This window comes from Symphalangus syndactylus, chromosome 1 (genome assembly GCF_028878055.3).
Source record: "Symphalangus syndactylus isolate Jambi chromosome 1, NHGRI_mSymSyn1-v2.1_pri, whole genome shotgun sequence".
In the NCBI taxonomy this organism is placed as follows: domain Eukaryota; kingdom Metazoa; phylum Chordata; class Mammalia; order Primates; family Hylobatidae; genus Symphalangus; species Symphalangus syndactylus.
In genome coordinates this window covers 107658372-107664307 of record NC_072423.2, presented here as the reverse complement: position 1 = coordinate 107664307, position 5936 = coordinate 107658372, and the positions used below count along the sequence as shown (strand labels likewise).

Here is a 5936-nt window from a genome sequence, read left to right as displayed (position 1 = left end):
GGTGGCTCATGCCTGCACTTTGGGAGGCCGAGGCGGGCGGATCACAAGGTCAGGAGATCGAGACTATCCTGGCAAACATGGTGAAACCCCATCTCTACTAAAAATACAAAAAAATTAGCTGGGCGTGGTGGCGGGCGCCTGTAGTCCCAGCTACTTGGGAGGCTGAGGCAGGAGAATGGCGTGAACCCGGGAGGCGGAGGTTGCAGTGAGCCGAGATAGCGCCACTGCACTCCAGCCTGGGTGACAGAGTGAGACTCTGTCTCAAAAAAAAAAAAAAAAAAAAAAAAAAAAGGGTCAGGTTTCTTAGCAAAAAAAAGTACTGGAAAACAACACTAATTTTTTTTTTTTTTTTTTTTTAATTTTTGAGATGGAGTCTCGCTGTCACCCAGGCTGGAGTGCAGTGGTGTGATCTTGGCTCACTGCAACCTCCACCTCCTGGGTTAAAGCGATAGTCCTGCCTCAGCCTCCCAAGTAGCTGGGAATGCAGACATGCGCCACCACGCTTGGTTAATTTTTGTATTTTTAGTAGACATGTATTTTTAGTAGCATTTCACCATGTTGGCCAGGCTGTTCTTGAACTTCTGACTTCAGGTGTTCTGTCTGCCTCGGCCCCCAAAGTGCTGGGATTACAGCCACTGTGCCTGGCCAACAAGACTAATTCTTATTAATGCAAATTAAATGGATCATAACCACCCCATTCTATTACAGACATATGTATACAGACACACAAACCAATATTTAGATATAAACTACTTTGAAAAACAGAAATCAGATTGGGTCTATGTTGCAGAAATTTAAGAAAAGGAATAATCAAATGCCAGGACATGGAGAAACCTCATCACAAAATACACCTGAGGCATAATCCAGACAGCAATTTTTACTTGTCCAGTGAAACATGAATTACCTTTGAACAGCCAAAAATCTACTTTAAGTCAGGCAGAGTGCCTCATGCCTACAATCTCAGCACTTTGGCAGGCCTAGGCGGAAGCACTGCTTGAAGCCAGGAGTTTAAGATCAGCCTGGTCAACATATTGAGACCCTGCCTCTACAAAAAATTTAAAAATTAGCTGCACAAGGTGGTGTGCACCTGTGGTCCTGGCTGCTTGGGAGGCTGAGGCAGGAGGATCGTTTAAGCCCAAGAGTTTGAGGTTACAGTAAGCTATGATCAGGCCACTGCATTCTAGCCTGGGCAACAGAGTGAGACGTTGTCTCTACAAACAAACACACACACACACACCTACTTTAAATTAAAATATGAAACCACCATACGGTAGAACCCTGACCCCTGACTTTAAAAGCAGCAGAAAGTTTTCAGATTCTCTATGCTGCCTCCCTATAACTACTGCGAGGCCAGACAGATTCTCTAACTTTCTCTAGAATGGGGTGTATGGTAAAGCATTACAGTTTTGGAGGTTTTCTCATATAAGAGGGAATAAATGAATTTGTGATGGCAATAATGAATCATCATACACAGAATGCTCACTATGTGGAAGGCCCTATGCTAAGCACTTTACATGTATTACTCTATTCATCTGCTAGAGTAGGTAAATCATTATTGCCACTTTATAGATGATGCCCAAATACAACAACAGAATCAGACTCCAACTTAGTTCTAACAATACAGTCTACATCCTTAAGCAGTGTGCCACCATACAGAGATGTCAATTCAGCAGATTATAGGTTACCTAATCACCTGGATGGTGATACTTACCTCTGGAAAACAGGTACAGCTAAGGTTTGAACAACTGAGGTGGCTACAGATCAAAATGCATCAACGTTTGGAAATACTATCATTTGGCACAAACCACGTTTTGGTCAATGATGGACTGCATATACAACAGTGGTCCCATAAGAATATAATATTGTGTTTTTACTAAACCTTTTCTATGGTTAAATATACAAATACCAGTGTGTTACAAGTGCCTATAATACGCAGTGCAGTAATGTGCTGCACAGATCTGTGGCCTAGAAGCCATAGGCTATCCCATCGAGCCTAGGTGTTAGTAGGCAATGCCATCTTGGTTTCTTGGTTTGTGAAAGTATAAATACACTCTACGATGTTCGGAGAATGAAATCGCCTAATGACATATTTCTCAGAAAGTATTCCCATTGTTAAATGACACATGATTGTACCTAACTGGTTGAATTTGTCATAGGAGCCTGGGTGAGCAGAACATTTCTCTTCACACAAATTCCCAAAAGTTTCACAGTCTCTGCATTCTTTTCTGTTTCTGATAAGAAAAACTGGTTGTCCTCCTCTAGCAGCTGGGCTTATTTATTCATAAATTAACCTTCCATCATCCACAGAAAAGGTAAAATGTTACTCTTTCCTCATGCTTGAATATGCTTAAAGTTAGCATTCTGAGTTTTTTAATACTTCACGTAGATCAACTGTTAGTCTGACCGTTTAGCTCAGGAAATGGCATTCAGCGAGCAACAGCATGTACAGCACAGGACAAAATTCTCATATTCAGCATCAGGTTTAATATGGTTCACTCCTCATCCCACAGAGAATTGATGTTTAGAGAATTTTACATTTCTGTTTGGAGCTACTGGTCACTGCAGTGGGCACACTATAAGATAGGCATTATTCTTGAACATAGGAAGCAAACAATAACAAAATATACTACAGAAACAACCCCAAGAAAAGTTTAAAAAAGTGAGCTATGCAACTGAAATGGAATGTAATACTATTAAGGCTTGACAGCAGTACTTGCTCCTCAGCACTAGATGGCAGTGTTACTAAACAAATGTAGTATCTGTCTGTGGCAGCTGATGATAAATTTAAACTAATTTTAGTCAATCACATGGCTTCTGACAATATCCAGATCTCAGTATTTCATAAAATTTTGTCACTATAACTTAAAAAATGGAGTCTTCCCCCCACCCTGAGATGGAGTCTTGCTCTGTCACCCAGGCTGGAGTGCGGTGGCACAATCTTGGCTCACTGCAACCTCCCTCTCCTGGGTTCAAGCAATTCTCCTGCCTCAGCCTCCTGAGTAGCTGGGATTACAGGCATATGCCATCACGCCCGGCTAATTTTTTATGTTTAGTAGAGACGGTTTCACCATGTTGGCCAGGCTGGTCTCAAACTCCTGACCTCATGATCCGCCTGTCTCGGCCTCCCAAAGTGCAAAGTGCTGGGATTACAGGTGTGAGCCTTCACGCCCAACCAGAAGTGAAGTTTTAAAAGTATATGAAAAATGACGGAATAACAAATCAGCACTATCTGTACCACTCAAGTTCTGTATGTCTACACACTCAGTGCTATTGTTGAAAGGCTTAACAAGCTATGGCTTGTCACACTCACTTTTCATCTTTCAATGGACAGTGCTTTATGACTTTTTTTTTTTTTTTGAGATGGAGTTTCACTCTTGTTGCCCAGGCTGGAGTGCAATGGCACAATCTCGGCTTACTGCAACCTCAGCCTCCTGGGTTCAAGTGATTCTCCTGCCTCAGCCTCCCAAGTAGCTGGGATTACAGGCATGTGCCACCACCCCAGGCTAATTTCTTTTCTATTTAGTAGAGATGGGGTTTCACCATGTTGGTCAGGCTGGTCTGGAACTCCTGAGCTCAGGTGATCCACTTGCCTTGGCCTCCCAAAGTGCTAGGATTACAGGCGTGAGCCACTGTGCCTGGCTGATTCTTTTTTGTTGTTGTTGGATTTTTGAAACAGGGTCTCCCTTGGTCGCCCAGGCTGGAGTGCAGTGGTGCAATCTTGGCTCACTATAACCTCCACCTCCCGGTTTCAAGCGATCCTCCCACTTTAGCCTCCTGAGTAGCTGTGATTACAGGCGTGCACCACCACATCCGACTAATTTTTGTATTTTTAGTAGAGACAGGGTTTCATCATGTTGGCCAGGCTGTTCTCAAACTCCTGGACGCAAGGGATCCGCCTGCCTCCACTTCCCAAAGTCCCGGGATTACAGGTGTGAGTCACCATGCCTGACCTTACAATTCTTAAGGCATTTTTTTCTGGTCCATTTCTTCCTTAGGGTCTCACAACAAATCTGCATTAGGCAGTACAATAATCCTTAACCTCATGATTCACAAAAGCAAGATGAAGTGATTCATGATTTAGAAAGGGGAAGTAGTAAGCCCACTGCACACTCCTGGATGATGATCCTAAATCCAGATACAGTAAAAATGGGGCATGGGAAGCTAGAATACAAAATTTGGTTTAAATTAATTATCTAAATATCTAAAAACATTTTGGATACATTGTTGATGTGAATGTAAAACTGTACAGACTTCCTAGAAAACAGTTTGGTGGTTTCTTTCTTTTTTTTTTTTTTTTGAGACACGGTTTTGCTCTTGTTGCCCAGGCTGGAGTGCAGTGGCATGACCTCGGCTCACTGCAACCTTTGCCTCCCAGGTTCAAGCGATTCTCGTGCCTCAGCCTCCTGAGTAGCTGGGATTCAGGCATCACCACCACCATGCCCGTCTAATTTTTGTATTTTTAGTAGAGACGGGGTTTCACCATGTTGGTCAGGCTGGTCTCGAACTCCTGACCTCAGGTGATCCACCTGCCTTGGCCTCCCAAGGCAGTTTCTTATTAAACTAAAACATGCAATACCAAATGACCTGACACTTGCACTCCTGGGCATTTATCTCAGAGAAATGAAAATTTATGTTCACACAAAAACCTGTACATAAATGTTCATAGGAGCTTTATTTGTAATAACCCAAAACTGAAAACAATCTAGATGTTCTTCAGTAAGTGAGCTGCCAAAAACAGTTAAACAAATTTTGGTACTTGCATATCATGTAATACTCTCAGTAATAAAAGGAAACAAACTTGATATATATAACAACTTCAGTGAAATGTTCAGGAATTATGCTGAGTGAAGAAAGACAATCTCAAGAGGTTATATATGTGATTCCATTTATATAATATTCTTTTAATGACATTATAGAACTGGAAAATGGATTAATAGTTGCCAGGGCTAAACGATGGCGGGATCGGGGAGGCAGAGGTAGATGCAGAGGCAGAATAGGGTATGACAGGGAAGTCAGTGTGTTTATGAAAGGGCAAAACATCCTGGTGGTGATGAAAATATTTAGCATCTTGACTGTGGTAGTGGATATACAAAGCTATACATGAGATAAAATTACATAGAACTGAATATACACACAAATAACAAAGGAAATCTGAACAAGATGTGTGGATTGTGTTAATATCCTGGTTGTGATATCATACTATATTTTGCAAAATGTTATCAATGGGAAAATGGGTAATGGGTACATAGGATCTTTCTGCATTATTTCTTACAACTGCATATAAATCTGTAATTATCTAAAAAAAAAAAAGTCTGCTTAAAAAACGACGGATTTTATTTGATATCTGTTCTTTTATCAGACTATCAGTTATAAAGAGAACTAATTCAACAAATATTTACAGTGCTACATGCTAAGGATACAGCAATGAACAAGGCTCATAAAACTGCCCTTCTTTCCTGTAAGAGACAGCTTAAAAACAAAAAACCAAAACTGCTTTACATGGCGCTTATATTTTGGTGGGCAGGAGACAGACAAAAAACAAAAACAGAAACCATGTTAGCTGGTTAGAAACCTTAGTGAGAAAATAAAGTACAGCAAGAGGATGGAGGTGAGGGAGGGTTGTTTTATTTTATTTATTTACTTATTTGAGCCGGAGTCTTGCTCTGTCGCCTAGACTGGAGTGCAGTGGCGCAATCATGGCTCACTGCAACCTCCACCTCTCGGGTTCAAGCGATTCTCCTACCTCAGCTTCCCAAATAGCTGGGATTACTGGTGTCTATTACCACGCCCGGTTAATTTTGTATTTCTAGTAGAAACGGGGTTTTGCCATGTTGGCCAGGCTGGTCTCGAACTCCTGACCTCAGGTGATCCGCCTGCCTTGGCCTCCTGAAGTGCTGGGATTACAGGCATGAGCCACTGCACCTGGCAGTTTTATT

The 5936-nt window shown here is 41.8% G+C and overlaps 1 protein-coding gene across 2 annotated transcripts in view; it reads right to left on the bottom strand.

The window, feature by feature from the left end:
- DCP1A (decapping mRNA 1A) overlaps positions 1–5936 on the bottom strand; it is a 64292-nt gene that overhangs the window by 13851 nt on the left and 44505 nt on the right. The gene's annotated exons all lie outside the window — the stretch shown is intronic.